Source organism: Ostrinia nubilalis, chromosome 29, assembly GCF_963855985.1.
Source record: "Ostrinia nubilalis chromosome 29, ilOstNubi1.1, whole genome shotgun sequence".
Lineage (NCBI taxonomy): Eukaryota > Metazoa > Arthropoda > Insecta > Lepidoptera > Crambidae > Ostrinia > Ostrinia nubilalis.
The window spans coordinates 2,298,300-2,314,348 of record NC_087116.1 but is presented as its reverse complement, the minus strand read 5'-3'; the positions used below and the strand labels follow the sequence as shown (position 1 = coordinate 2,314,348).

General features: G+C 37.7%; 1 protein-coding gene across 1 annotated transcript in view; it reads left to right on the top strand.

Moving 5' to 3' along the window:
• LOC135085669 (lysosome membrane protein 2-like) overlaps positions 1–16,049 on the top strand; it is a 68,064-nt gene that overhangs the window by 6,463 nt on the left and 45,552 nt on the right. The gene's annotated exons all lie outside the window — the stretch shown is intronic.

Here is a 16,049-nt window from a genome sequence, read left to right as displayed (position 1 = left end):
TTAGTATTTCGGCCCCGATTATCTAGGATCCATTTTTTCTGAAAAGTTTGATTTATTTTCGGGAGACATTTTCTTCCAGTCAACTAGTAGGCGTGGCAGAATTATGAAACTCTCGTAATAATATTTACCAACTAAAGAGTTAAATCCAATTTAAATGGAATTTGAATAATTATGTAGATTAGTGAAATTATTGGCTGATTATGAATTGTATAGTACGGAACTATTTCCACCTCTCGTTCCCACCGCTGCAACTCCTGTGTAGCCAGGATCTACAGCTTGACCGCCAATAACCCAACCAGTGGAGTTCAAGTTTGTCCCGGGGTATTTGAATTGTATTATCAACATTACAGTCCACAGTTCCAGCACAGTAAATAAACTGTGGTTCCAGCTACCCATAGTATACATTTCCGTTTTTCTTTCGCTCTCATCCAATGATAATTGTTTTCAACTTCTGCAAGCAGCATGCTGGAACTGTACATTCCGACTATTATACGCTCGAAGACCTCCTCCTTTTTTGAAGTCGGTTAAAAATAATTGAAAACTTTTAATCTGTTAAAAAGAAGAAACAAAGATGCATCTGGCATTCTAAAACAGGACCATTGGCACGCCCTCATTCTGCATCATGGAAAAATTCGACCCTTGTGACGTCAAAGCAAGATCCTTTAAAAGATCTTTTTTTAAAACGCCTTTTAACTTGATTATAAAGTGCGTCATCGCATGACACTTGTCCAGTATAACCTGAACTTTACCTTACACAGCTACAAATGGAAGTGGAGTTCAAGATACAGTGGATGCGAGTGCGCACAAAATTTTAATGGAAAATATTAATCTATAAATAAATTCGATTTCTTTTTTTACGTTGCTAAGTTTAGAATGTTTTGGATAACTTATAAACAAACTTGAAAGCGTGTTTTGTTTATATTCAAGTTTTGACGTCTTTGGGCTCGTAGTCTCAATTTTTCCAGAAGTGGGCCTTAGTCAACATTTTATTTGTGCAGTTATTCTAATTTGTAGTGCTAGATCCTTAAATGACAATGAGATTCAGGCTGAAATTCAGTAGGTTTATTTCAGTGAATGTAAATTAACCTATACTTAGATACTTTTCAAGTAACCAAAACCTTACCTTTGTATTTATTTATAAATAACGTACCGTTATTTTAATAAACTCACGTTTATGCCTAATTTAGGACGATATGTATGCGTGAACTCGCACTATATTAAGGAAATTTTGTAACATAGTATAGCGGACAAAGCATTTATAAATACGGATAATATGTCTTTGTCTATAGCTATTAGACTATAGGTCTATTATAGTGCTAACTCAGTCAGTGCCTGAGGTATAAGAGCGGCACGGGAGGGGTGACATTGACAGATGACACGACAGAGAATCTATATCTAATACAGTGTGAGTCACGTTAAAGTGTACATATGAAAATAGATGAAACTAGACCTATTTTTATCGACAAAAAAGAGGTCAAAAATTTTTTGAGATTTTTTTTTAATTTTTTATAGAATTTTTTTTCTTCCGATTACTTATTGTAAAGAAAACGTTATAACTTTTAAACTAAGGCCCGGTTTTTTGATTCGTAGTTAAAATAACCAATGGTCAAATTTGACAGATGTCAAATGACAAGTGGTTATATATCAGAAAAAAATGTTTTTCGAACAATGGTTAGTTTGACTTTTAGTACATTTTAAACTATTTGTTTACATTTTGTTAATATTTAACCATTAGTAGCAAAATTTGACCATTGGTTATTTTAACTACGAATCAAAAAACCGGGCCTAAGCGGTATATCCTGATAAAATAAAAACAGTAATAATGCTAAATAACAGGCAATACTAAAAAAATACATAAAATACACAAAAAAGGCCAACAAATAATAAAAAATGATACTTTTTGAAAAAAATCTGCTTTTAAATTCGTGTTTTTTTGGTTATTTGATACATTTCTCCAAAAAATGCCCCTATAACGAGTGGTTTTTATTACGTTGTATTATTCTCGATCGTATTACCTTCGTAAAACTAAAAATCGCATGTCTCTATCCCTATCACAACGTTTGCAATGATCGTTTGAACTAAGCCTCTCCGGGCGCGCCATTCAACGCTTCGTTAACAACGAAACTGAAAATGGCTCTAGATTTGTAATTTTGATAAAGACAAGTTAGATTTCAAATAAAAACAAAAGATTTCGAAGTAAAATAAGCATTTTAGTTAAAATTAAAATTGTCTCTACCTGTAGCGGAGAATAATGTTGTGGCAGGCCTTTGTTCAAACGATCATAGCAAATGTTGTGATAGGGATAGAGACATGCGATTTTTGGTTTTACAAAGATAATACGATAGAGAATAATACAAAGTAATAAAAACCACCTGTTATAGGGGCATTTTTTGGAGAAATTTATCAAATAACCAAAAAAAACACGAATTTAAAAGCAGATTTTTTTCAGAAAGTATCATTTTTTATTATTTGTTGGCCTTTTTTGTGTGTTTTATGTATTTTTTTAGTATTGCCTGTTATTTAGCATTATTACTGTTTTTATTTTATCAGGATATACCGCTTAGTTTAAAAGTTATTACGTTTTCTTTACAATAAGTAATTGGAAGAAAAAAAATTATATAAAAAATAAAATAAAAATCTCAAAAAAATTTTGACCTCTTTTTTGACGATAAAAATAGGTCTAGTTTCATCTATTTTCATATGTACACTTTAACGTGACTCACACTGTATATAAAAGAAAGTCGTGTTAGTTACTCCACTACTCAAGAACGGCTGAACCGATTTAGCTGAAAATTGTCAGGGAGGTAGTTTAGAGCCAGGAGAAGGACATAGGATACTTTTTATCCCGTTCGAAATTAAAAAAAAAGTATGCTTATTTATTGCCATTAAGGCGGAACAAAGTTCGCCGGGTCAGCTAGTAGAATCTGAAACAAAGAAGTCTCGCTGACGTTTGTCGTGCTTTGATACCAAATAAATATTATGTTTTCTTTCTTTCTTTCAAAACACCTTTTGGAGAAACTGTCTCAGAAAGGTCCTTAAACTTTTGTAGCATTGGTAATATAGATAGAACTTTATGCCATTTGCATAAGGTAAAAAATCAATTAACAATTTTATTGTAACAAGCTGACAGCTAACGGGTCCAGTTAGCGGCTATCCCAACAATGTTAAAAGAAGTTTCGAATGTCTCCATCCCTCTCACGCAAAGCGAGACCCCAGTATGAGTGACAGTGACAGATAGATCTGAAATTAAAACGAGGGGATTAGAGAACATCAGAATAGTCCTTGTTTGAAATGCCTTTTCGAACTTCACTAACAGAAGAATTTGTTAGTTAAATTTTTGGTTCTGTGGTTAGGAAGTTGAACTCTTAACTCTCGAAGGTTCGAATCCCAGCTGGTACACATAGAGTAACACAAAGTTAAATATTGGCGGCTTATAGTTTGATATCAAATCAGTTATTAATACAGTACTTATAACAACACAACTAAAATGACTGCTAAAGTCCAAAAGAAAGTGTATTTTCCATAATTTTTGTGTGACACTCCTGGGATCCGAACCCAAGTCACAATCAGCAATACCACCACTAAGCTAAAGGTACCTATTTACTCGAAAATGTCTTCATTAACGTCATAAACTACTTTTTTGCCATTCCTTTTTAAGACGAAAAAATGACAATTATCTTCAAAATTTTAACTTAATTATAGCTGTCTCTTCACTTTTGAGATCTTGAAAACTGCTAGGGTTCTCTTGGGTTCACCAAAAGCCTTTATTTTAAACTAGCTTTCCGCCCGCGGCTTCGCCCGCTTGTAATTTTGTCTGTCACAGAAAAACTTTATCGCACGCGTCCCTGTTTCAAAAACCGGGATAAAAACTATCCTTTGTCCTTTCCCGGGACTCAAACTATCTCGCTAAAACCTCTACTCCCGGGCTTAACTTTTTTGTAATAAGGCCCAATTAGTTAAATGTTTTATGTAGCTTTGAAAGCAAAGTAAAAATAGCCGATTGAAAAAGCAGCCCTTCTTGAAAGAAAAGTAAAACCCTTTATAAAAATTTCATTTGTGCACAAAATCTTTCAGAGCAAAATACACGCAAAGACGTGGGCAAGAACTAGTTACTTAGTATCACGAACCACTTTACTTTAAAAAACTTTACACCATGCACTTAACCTGTTTTTTGGTCAAAACATCCAATTAAATTTAAATAAAGAGAAAGGTAAACAAGTGCATCTTATACAGTTTGTCTTAAGTGTCATTTTGCAACTTAAATATACAAGTTAGCTCGAAGTGCAGTCGCCTGCATTTGTTGCACTTTTTAAAGTGTTCCAAGAAATATGCTAAGTTTGACAGATTTGGTTCAAAAATCCAGGTCGCTTGGGACAAATAATTTTACTTTAATGAAGGGTATAACGCAGCGTCGGATGTCCAGTTGTTCACCTAAAATGTGACTGACGACCTCATGGGCGGTAGCAGGAAGGCGCTGGATGCAGGTCGCTACCAACCGGGCGATGTGGAAGTCATTGGGGGAGGCCTATGTTCAGCTATGGACGTCCTGTGGCTGAAATGATGATGATGATGAAAGGTAAGAAGCTGGCTGAATACAGTGTTAGAAGAAAGATGTGAAGTTCTGACAGATGTGGTTTAATGCGGTTCCAAAATTTTACTTTAATGAACGGTAAGAGGCAGATCAAATTTTAAGAATTTTTTGAGAAAAAATACTTATAAAGATTTTGAGAGTGAGTCTTTGGAGAAAATAGGTTTGTAAATATGGATCACCATCATCAGGTCATTTAGTCTCCACTGCAGGAGCACGACCCTCTCTAATTGACCAGAGGCAAATGGAGGATTTGTCCTACACTCCCCACGCTGGCCAGACGGGTTGGGGAGGCCTGATGTTCGCATTTTTCCCTTTGTTGTCTCCAGTAGAACTGTAGATGTTATGCTTCAACCACACTAACGCGTGCAGATCGCCATCGCCGGCGCGAAGAAATGACAGGTCGCGTGAACTGTCATGGGTCGCGTGACCTGTCATTGGCCTTTGATCGCGCCGGCAATGGCGATCTGCACGCGTTGGGGTGGTTGAAGCCTTAGATGATCACTTAGTTAATGAGGCTATTATTTGTTTAAAAAGGCGTTTTTTCCATTAATTTAAATGTTTAAGACATGCGATACTTTAATGACAAGCGAAAAAAGTAACAGTCACTATCACCCGTATTCACAAACGACGCTTACTTAAGTGACGCAGCAAATCGAACGCACAGCGTTGAATAGAGCTCTGTGATTGGTTCGTGTGTGACCCTGTGCGTTCATGCGCACTGTGAGACCTCATAGTAATGTTTGTGAATACGGGCGTAACAAATTACCTACATTCGCCAGTACATCAGGCTATATACATTTTTGTTGGAAAATCGATCTTATAACAACTGAATAAGGTACTACAGTATTTAGCTGGATATGCTGTCGTTCTACTGCATTTATACTACAATACTTCTACTGTATTTACTTCAACATGCAGTAAACTTTGACCTAGGCTTGAACTATAATGTTACTTCATTAACTGCAGTTACTTGGTGTTATTTAACCATTAGTACAATGCAATACTTGTAGATACTCAACAAAATGCACAATACTTCATCATCAGGTCATTTAGTCTCCACTGCAGGAGCACGACCCTCTCTAATTGACCAGAGGCAAATGGAGGATTTGTCCTACACTCCCCACGCTGGCCAGACGGGTTGGGGAGGCCTGATGCTCGCATATTTGTCCCTTATCTTACGACATCCATGCGAAGATTATGGGTGATCATCTACCTAGACTAAATTCCGTGGTGATGATGATGATGAAAGCAGAGGTATCTTAATTGTGTCCCTCACTAACATACGGAAACCTAAAAATGCTGCGCAATGCACAATTCAAATAATTGTATAGCAAATAGATCTTCTTTACTTCAATAGGTACCAAAAACGTAAATACTCAAAAATATTGACTACTTTACTTTGGAGATATTTTTAAACATTTTGTCAATATTCAAACCTACTATTTAAAGTTTGCATTTGTATATGCAGAATTGAAGTAAATAATATAAAAAACATTAGATACTACAGCAAATAGAACATAGCTACCCACGGATGTCGTAAGCGGCGACTAAGGGACAAATATGCGAACATCAGGCCTCCCCAACCCGTCTGGCCAGCGTGGGGAGTGTAGGACAAATCCTCCATTTGCCTCTGGTCAATTAGAGGGTCGTGCTCCTGCAGTGGAGACTAAATGACCTGATGATTATGACGCATTATAATCATGCAATCTTTTTGTTATCTCTTACAAATTGTAAAACTTGTGTCCATTTTCGCATTCTTAACTTGACCTCTTATCATCGGTTGAATGCTCTGTTGATAAAATATAAATATTAAAAACATCTAGAGTACCAAAAGTCATTCACTCATTACAATATGGCTTTAAAATGTTTGACGGTTAAACGTATTCCTACCACTGCTTCAGGAATAAAATTACTTTCAGCTGTTACTGGTAGATCATAATCATCATCATTTCAGCCACAGGACGTCCACTGCGGAACATAGGCCTCCCCCAATGATTTCCTTAATGACCGGTTGATAACGGCCTGCGTCCAGCGCCTTCCTGCTACCTTTATGAAGTCGTCAGTCCACCTTTGTTGATTGACGTCTCACGCTGCTTGTTTTGTGGATATAATTAACGTAAGAAGCTAGCCGTATAGTTCTGGCAGAGTAGAACAGAACCACCCCCAGTCCCCACTCTTCCCGAGAATGTCGTAAGAGGCGATTAAGGGACAAATATGCGAACATCTCAACGATTTTGAAACATTTTCCATAGCTCAAATGGAGACCATGTCTCAGAAAATCCCTGGCAGTGGCTGAAAAAAGGGATTAGTGATCTGTAACGGGATTATTCCCACATCACACCTCTCGTTCCCACCGCTACAACTCCTGTGTAACCATAATCTACAGCCTGACCGCCAATAACCCAACCAGTGAAGGTCAAGTTTGTCCCGGGGTAGAGTTAAACTGTCATTGGACCCGCAACGAAATTAATCAGAAGAACATAGGAGGAGTTCTAAGTGCTCTGTGACGTGACCTTCCAGCAGTAAACTGTCATTGTCTGAAATTACTATAAAAACAGTTACCTGCGTATTAATGTCAAATATCATCAGTTCTCCCAAAAAGTGATTCGAGTAAGTCGATTAAAAAGTACTTTAAAACTCCTCCTTTTTTTAAGTTGGTTAAAAAATACACTTTCTGTAGCCACATTGCTTAGTTGTGATTCATGAACCAATATTGATCACAATGGTCATGAAACTTAATATTTCAGACTATACATAATATTATTGTTTGTTTATAATACTAATCTAGGTCGAGGTTGGGTCATACCCAGCGATATATGATATCGTGACGATCTGAGTATCACATAGCATACTAGACTCTGCCAGCGGCTTCCCCCGTTCACAGTCTTTGCACGATTAGAAATACGTATTCGCTAAAACGATAAAATTTTGACCGGAAGTTAACGATTTTTCAATACTTTTGCCTATCACGGCGCGCATCTTAGGCCTACAGATGACGTTTTGTAAAATTTACCATGGGTCTTTTCAATTATTCTGCAATGTACTAAATAGGTAAGAATTTTCTAGAAACGCATATTTATAGCTAGATTGCAAGAATACAATCATTTTAAACTCGCATTAAACATCACAAATATAGTAAAAACCGCAGGTCTAACCTTCTACATAATTAACAACTATCTCTGTCTTACTCACATCATTTGCATAAGACAGAAAGGGACAAATAAATGAGTCATGGTGTTGAAGGATTTGTACGTAAGTTAGTAGAATTTATGATACCTTTAAACAAAGACTTCTAAGTATAATACTAGATAAGCCATTATTATTATTTTTTACAACGAGAAAGCTCTTGGCCTGCATCTCACCTGATGGAAAGTAATGATCAGGTCGATTGGAAGCGAGATTCACCCTTAATCCTCAACCACAGAGGAACTGGCTATCTTACCTGTTCTATTCTTCTGATTAATTTCGTTACGCGTCCATTGACAGTTTAACTTTCCCACCCCGGGACAAACTTGACCTTCACTGGTTGGGTTATTGGCGGTCAAGCTGTAGATCCTGGCTACACAGGAGTTGCAGCGGTGGGAACGAGAGGTGGGAATAGTCCCGTATTACCTCCAAATGCCAGAACACAATGCTGTTAAAATTGTTGTTATGGATGGTAGTAGCTAACGGACTTAGAACAAGCCTCCAAATAAACCGAGTAGAAAATCTTGCCCTAGCTGGGAATCGAACCCGGGACCTCTGGATCTGAAACAGGTGGTCATTATGGAAATCATTGGGGGAGGCCTATGTTCAGCAGTGGACGTCCTGTGGCTGAAATGATGATGATGATGAATATTTCACAACCTTTCTAGTAGTGCATAGAAGTCTTTACTATTAAGTAAGTACTTAATGGCTATTGTTTCATTAATAAACTAGGTTGTATCAATAATGTCTTAATAAAATTAATGTGTTTACATTAGACTTATAAAGTCAATAAGTAATTTACATCAATACTTATTATTATGTATTTGTAAACTTAATAAAAGTGATATTGCATATTAATGCATGTAATTTAAAATAATGTCTAACGCTTAATAACCGTTCGCGCTAAGTTTGCCGGTCCGTGGAATGCGCGTCCCCTCGCAACCGCGATTAAACGCAATTAATGTGTCTTATTTTACGCAAAAACACAATTTTTATCAATAATAACAAATAAAAAATATTTTAAATATACCTACCTAGTTTGATAAAGTTATAGACGATTCCCTTCGAGTGACGTCATATCGCCAGCGGCAAACTTAAAGCGAACGGATAGTAACTTAGTCCTTGCTTGCGGTATGGGAGCGGTTTTTTTAACGTCAAACTTCAGCGAGAATTCAGAATATTCAACAGATTTGTATGCCACGTCACAATAAGTCAATGTCACCCCTCCCGTGCCCTCCCATACCTCAGGCACTGACTGGTTAAATACTATAGTTAGACCTATAGTTGACGCATTTATTTATCATGCGCTGTCAGAATGGGATTCCCCCATTATGGCGTCACTTGTTTGACATACTTAATTTGTCTGTTATTTCACTGTTTTTATAGCTGATGGGTATGGATCATTTTCAGTTTACGGACTCTATTTTTGAAATAAAATATAACTGTATGTCTAGCGCATAGCTGAGTTAGTGCCTGAGGTATGGGAGCGGCACGGGAGGGGTGACATATGACGTGACAGAGCATACAAGTCTGAAGCACATCGAAGTCTCGCTGACGTTTGACGTCACAAAAACACCCTCCCGTGCCGCTCCCATACCTCAGGCACTGATTCAGTATTGCACTAGACATACAGGGTGGAAACGATAAGTGATCTCACTCGATTATTTCTAAACTATACAAGATATCCAAAAACAGGTTACTGATCCTGAAAGTGCTTCACGAGCTCTATCCAACGGTACCAATAATAGGTTACAAAATAAACTGGATCTATCCGAAAATTCAATGTTTCCAGCTTCCATACATTTAGTAAAACCACATAATATTAAAAACTATACAAGATATCCAAAAACTGGTTACTGATCCTGAAAGTGCTTCACGAGCTCTATCCAACGGTACCAATAATAAGTTATCAAATAAACTGGATCTATCCGAAAATTCAATGTTTCCAGCTTCCATACATTTAGTAAAACCACATAATATTAAAAACTATACAAGATATCCAAAAACTGGTTACTGATCCTGAAAGTGCTTCACGAGCTCTATCCAACGGTACCAATAATAGGTTACAAAATAAACTGGATCTATCCGAAAATTCAATGTTTCCAGCTTCCATACATTTAGTAAAACCACATAATATTAAAAACTATACAAGATATCCAAAAACTGGTTACTGATCCTGAAAGTGCTTCACGAGCTCTATCCAACGGTACCAATAATAAGTTATCAAATAAACTGGATCTATCCGAAAATTCAAAGTTTCCAGTTTCCATACATTTAGTACTGCTACAGTCATCGCACTCATGTCTTGATAATATTGTAGTAAGTAAAGCATAAAACAAATGTTTTCCATTAATAATTTTAAATAAGAATGCAATTTACGAGTTCATTTTAAGTGTTTATTATTTAATTTAAAAAAAATTATACTTCGAATATTGTGTGGCTGGCATACATTTAGTATGGAGGCTGAAAACATTGAATTTTCGGATAGATCCAGGAAATTCTGTAACCTATTACTGATACCGTTTGAAAGGGCTTGTGAAGCACTTTCAGGATCAGTAATTAGTTTTTCAATATCTATATATATATAAAAATTAAACCCGTTTTCCGTTGTCACGACATAACATGAAAACGGCTTGACCGATTTGGCTGATTTTTTTTTGTAGTTTTCTAATACTCTGTACAAGGTTTTTACGGAAAAAAATATAAAGAAAATCTCTACGCTAAGGCGGTACGAAGTTCGCCGGGTCAGCTAGTCTTGTATAGTTTAGAAATAATCGAGTGAGATCACTTATCGTTTCCACCCTGTATACCTAGTGCTAATCATCATCATCATCATTTCAGCCATAGCACGTCCACTGCTGAACATAGGCCTCCCCCAATGATTTCCATAATGGCCGGTTGGTAGCGGCCTGCATCCAGCGCCTTCCTGCTACCTTTATGAGGTCATGCTAATAAGTTAAAAACTAAACCCCATGATTTCTATGTAGGTAATTAACATGGACTTCGACCAGGAAGACTGAGTTTGAGTCTATATAGGAAATGGTCTAGATAAGGTCAGAGAGCAGTCTTAATTGCAGCATACCAGGTAAACTGGTTTCAATATTATACGTTAACAGATATACTCCGTGCCATATGCATTGATTATGCATGCTTATTAGGTTCGTTCATTTGTTTCAAACAAATGACGTCCACTGCTGGGCAAAGACCTCGCGACCGACCACGGGCCGGAAGACGTAGTGTAGTGTGGGCAGGCCTCTCACTAGGTGGACCGACGATCTGGTGAAGGTCGCGGGAAGTACCTGGATGCGGCCAGGACCGGTCTTTGTGGAAATCCTAGGGGGAAGTCTTTGTCCAGCAGTGGACGTCATTTGGTTGAAACGAACTAACAAACTACCTACATTCTATAGGTACAGCTATGACACACACTTGGACAATATAATTAAGAAATATTGCTTATACCTTTTAAAAATTTGCAATCCATTATAGAACCTTATCTACACTAATACTATAAAGAGGAAAACTTTTTTTGTTTGTTTGGTTGTAATGAATAGGCTCAAAAACTACTGGACCGTTTTTAAAAATTCTTTCACCATTCGAAAGCTACATTGTCCACGAGTAACATAGGCTAAATTTTATTTTGGAAAAAAAAGGGTTCCGTAAAATATGTAGATAATGTAGTCCACTCGCGCGAAGCCGCGGGCGGAAAGCCAGTATACTAATATAGATTTAAATGACAAGGCAAGTCTTCAAACACTAACTAAAGGCAAATGATGACGTGCAAAATAGTTGAGGTATTCCCAAATCCTAATAGTTTCATGTTTGCATAAAAATTATCGTGGGCGAAAAATTATCACTTTCATGGGTAAAATCGATAGTATGGCGTTTGAATTTAAAGCTTATCTTCCACTGATAGTAACTTAATATAGCTATAGATCGTTTCATCCACGAAGACGCGCCCCACCATTTTTTGGTCGAGGTCGCGCGGGATGCGGGGAGTTTGATCCGAGCAATCCGAGCGTCATTATTGTAGTGTGCGTGTGCACTCATGGATGATTTAGCGTGTACCGATAACACTCAAATATTAGCGGAAGAATGGTGGGGCGCGTCTTCGTGGATGAAACGATCTATACTACCCGGTCAATGAGCACCTGGGTGGAATGTAACTCTACCTTGCACTCACCCAGAGCGTCAATGTGACGTCACGGCTGCCAGGTGCGCAGTTAACTCGACCGGGTTATAAGTATATCTTTCTATACAAATATTTTAAACAAGAAAGTTGTGAGGATGGATGGATGTTTGTTAATATTATGTGAACATCAGGCCTCCCCAACCCGTCTGACCAGCGTGGGGAGTGTAGGCCAAATCCTCCATTTGCCTCTGGTAAATTAGAGGGTCGTGCTCCTGCAGTGGAGATTTGTCATAGGGTTTTTGATGATGAAGGTTTGACAGCAACGCTTTCAGTGTACAATAGGCCTAAAAACTTTTACAGGTCTAAATGATGATAACAACGTAAATTCTCAATCATTTTGGACTTTTAACCAGCATTAGGCTGTGATCACACAACACATTGTTGTCTAGAAATTACCATAGCAACGGTTACTTATGCATATACCTTGTTATATATATTATCTCCTGTCATCCACTTTGAACTGGAAGTCGAACCTTAACTTCGAACTCCTCCTATGTTCTTCTGATTGATTTCGTTGCGGGTTCAATGACAGTTTAACTTTCCCTCGGGACAAACTTGACCTTCACTGGTTGGGTTATTATTGGCGGTCAAGCTGTAGATCTTGGCTGACAGGAGATGCAGCGGTGTAGCTAGGATCTACAGCTTGACCGCCAATAACCCAACCAGTGAAGGTCAAGTTTGTCCCGGGGGAAAGTTAAACTGCCATTGCACCCGCAACGAAATTAATCATTTAATGGTCGAAATAACGATTTCACAAATAATGTGGACTGAATTACAACGAAACACCGATTCTGTTACACCTTCCGGTCGATTCAGAATCTGAACCCAATTTAAAACCAGTTCAAAAATAACTGATCCACGACATACCCTACTTAACACCGTTACTACCAGATTTTTATACAGAAATTCCAAATGTACCAGAAACGGGTATCTGTTTGAATTTTCAGGTAATCAAAGGTGTTACGTGAAACTGACTTTTAAATTTAAATTAGGAATAGGCTAAGGTGGACCGACGACCTCGTAAAGTTAGCAGGAAGGCGCTGGATGCAGGCCGCTACCAACCGGTCATTGTGGAAATCATTGGGGGAGGCCTATGTTCAGCAGTGGACGTCCTGTGGCTGAAATGATGATGATGATGATGGTGGGATTTATTTGTCTAACGTGTAACGTGTTGTGCGGTGAGTCATGAACGGAACCGGTTTCATTTGCTATGATAACGATTAAATTAGTGTTTTGTCGTGTCGTAGTGGCTTTTTACCAACTAAAATGTATGAAACAGGTTCCGTTCTGATACGTCACGGCGCAACACGCCATACAAATATGAATCCACCTTTAAAAGCGTAAATTTATGAGGCTGTCGGTCAGGCTGTAGATCCTGGCTACACAGGATTTGCAGCGGTGGGAATAAGAAGTGGGAAGTAATGAAAAAGAAGTTTTTACCGAACCCTCGAAAAAATTATAGAAAAAGTGCTAAGTCACTATTATTATAGTTAAATATATATTAAACTGACCAATGACTTAGCACTTTTTCTCATCATGAAATGTCTAACAAACATATTGTTTATAAGATTAACGAGCATATAATATGAGAATCAATTATTTATCTTAATAGGCTGACATGAAGTAGGAACTAGCGCCAACAATGGTTTTAAAATTGTGACGGAATAAAATGTAGAGAAACATAATTTACGAGGAAAATCCGGGAAATTTTGGAAAGAATCAGATAATAGGAAGTGACAATGATACTTTACGTAAAGGTAAATTTTATCGTGGGGTTCTGGCCGAGTAGAATAGAACCCATTGCCGTGGATGTCGTAAGCGACTAAGGGACAATGCGAACATCAGGCCTCCCTAACCCGTCTGGAGTATTTTTTATCCACAACGAGGAAGCTCTTGGCCTGTATCTCACCTGATGGTAAGTGACGATCAGGCTGAAGGTGGAAGCGAGCTTCACCCGAAATTCTCAACCACGGAGGAACTGGCTATTACCTCTAACTGCCGGAACACAACAATGCTGTTAACATTGTTGTGATGGCGACAGAGGTAAGATGGTGGTAGCTAGCCAGGCGGACTTAGAACCAGCCCTACCACCAACCAAACCGAACAGAGAAATCTGCCCCCACTGGGAATCGAACCCGGGGCCTCTGCGTCAGAAGCAGGTGGTCTTACCACTAGACGACAGAGGCGGTTAAAAAGTATATGCCAAATCCTCCATTTGCCTCTGGTAAATTAGAGACCTGACGATGTTGATCGTGTAATAGAATGCCCTATTATGTTGTTTTGACCTTTGACCGTGACCATGTATACGTGTTATTGAATTGTTCAATCATTGGTGTATTTCTAATTGGGCGAATATTTTTCGCCAGTCATGAACTTACGAGTTTTTTAAGCTTAATTTATTGATTAAAAGTTCTTTTCGTTCTGACGTCATGCATGACTATTGAATTGACTACCTATAGACCTTTTTTGTCGGGGAAAAAAGCATGAAATTGCATGTACCTACCCTGCGTGGACAGGGTAGATTATGTGAGGCTCACCAAGTTAGAAGGACGAGGTATACCCACTAAAACGAGCCCGGTGCTCCGTGGGACTCCAACCAAAGCCTTCACTACCACAGTCCTTCCCGGGGCGATTGCCCGCCTATGGGGGCATGATGGGGGGATCTATATAGGTACTATCGGGGACTCTTCCGCCTGACCACTTTGTAGAAATTTTAGCGTAAGCGCATCGCTCCGGTCACGTGCTCACCCCGTCTCTAATTGGTTACGCATTTTACTATATTTTTACTACGACCAATAAGAGACAATCAGGGATTAGGTTGCAATACGAAATACCATTGTGCACTTTATTGTCATACGGTTAAGGTTTAAAACGAAATGTTTCTTTTTCTTCAATCTTTCTTAGTTTTAGGCTGAGTTGCACCACCTAACTTTGACCGTAACTATAACGGTAACCGCTGCTTTTTGTATGGAGTTTGACAGAATTTTGACGTTTGTTAAAGTTAAAGTAAGATGGTGCAACTCAGCCTTAGAATTTTAATAATAGAATTTGGTTACAAACAAATAGATATGTATTTTTTTTAATATTGTGTTTTTATACGAGGTCTGTCTGCTTTTTGCTTTGGCGATCTGTCGACATATTCTCTCCTTTGTTTTTATGTGAAGTTTCGTGATCAATAACCGATTGATTTGTGTTGACCCGTGCTAGTAATTGGACTGTTTGATTGCCTTTTTATTGACCTCCGCTCGATTACTGAACCATGCCTCTCAAAATAATTCTTATATTTACTTACAAACTTATCTATACATTGTTAACTGTTTAAGTATTATTTAGTTTGAAGTTTAATTGTTATTGATTTAAGACCTTGTGTAAAGACACTTAATGTGCAATAAAAAATTGAATTTGAAATAAAACTAACTTAATATTATAATAATTACGATAACCAATTACCTGGATGTGAGATGTTCCGTTTTAAAGATAAGTGTTTCTTTAAAACGGAAAACAAAATATGCATTAAAAATAAATAGAAACCTATTATAAGTTTTTATTTACATTCAAGGATTTAAGAAAGTTATAGCCAGATCTTACAATAATTGTTTTAAGCCACAAATATTCCTTAACTCTTTACTAATTAATTCAATAACATATTGTTTAAATAAGTTCCGAATAAATTAAATACCTATTAAATAAGTAAAATTCGAAAGCAACTACACTATATGATTTTGTATTTCTCGCCCTAACTAGCTAAACTAATATCATGAGATTTACACTCATAATATCAACAATAATTGTAGAAAGGGCTACTTTTTTCTCGGGAAATTGCATAGTTACCTCGGAATGTGCGATAGCAATTTTGTGACCCGAGCGGGCAATCGCTAGTTCAAATTTTACACGAAGCCTCATATAATATTTTGTAGCGATTCTTTATTGGGTTTCAAATTGACTAAAATGCGACGTTGCCAAACGAGCGCTACGGATGCGGGTAATAAGCAATACTCAATCCTAATTGCTTTACATAGAGCTTGGTTTGCTAGGGCAAACATCTACAGTGGTGCGCCGACGCTGCTTAGACCCGAAACATGA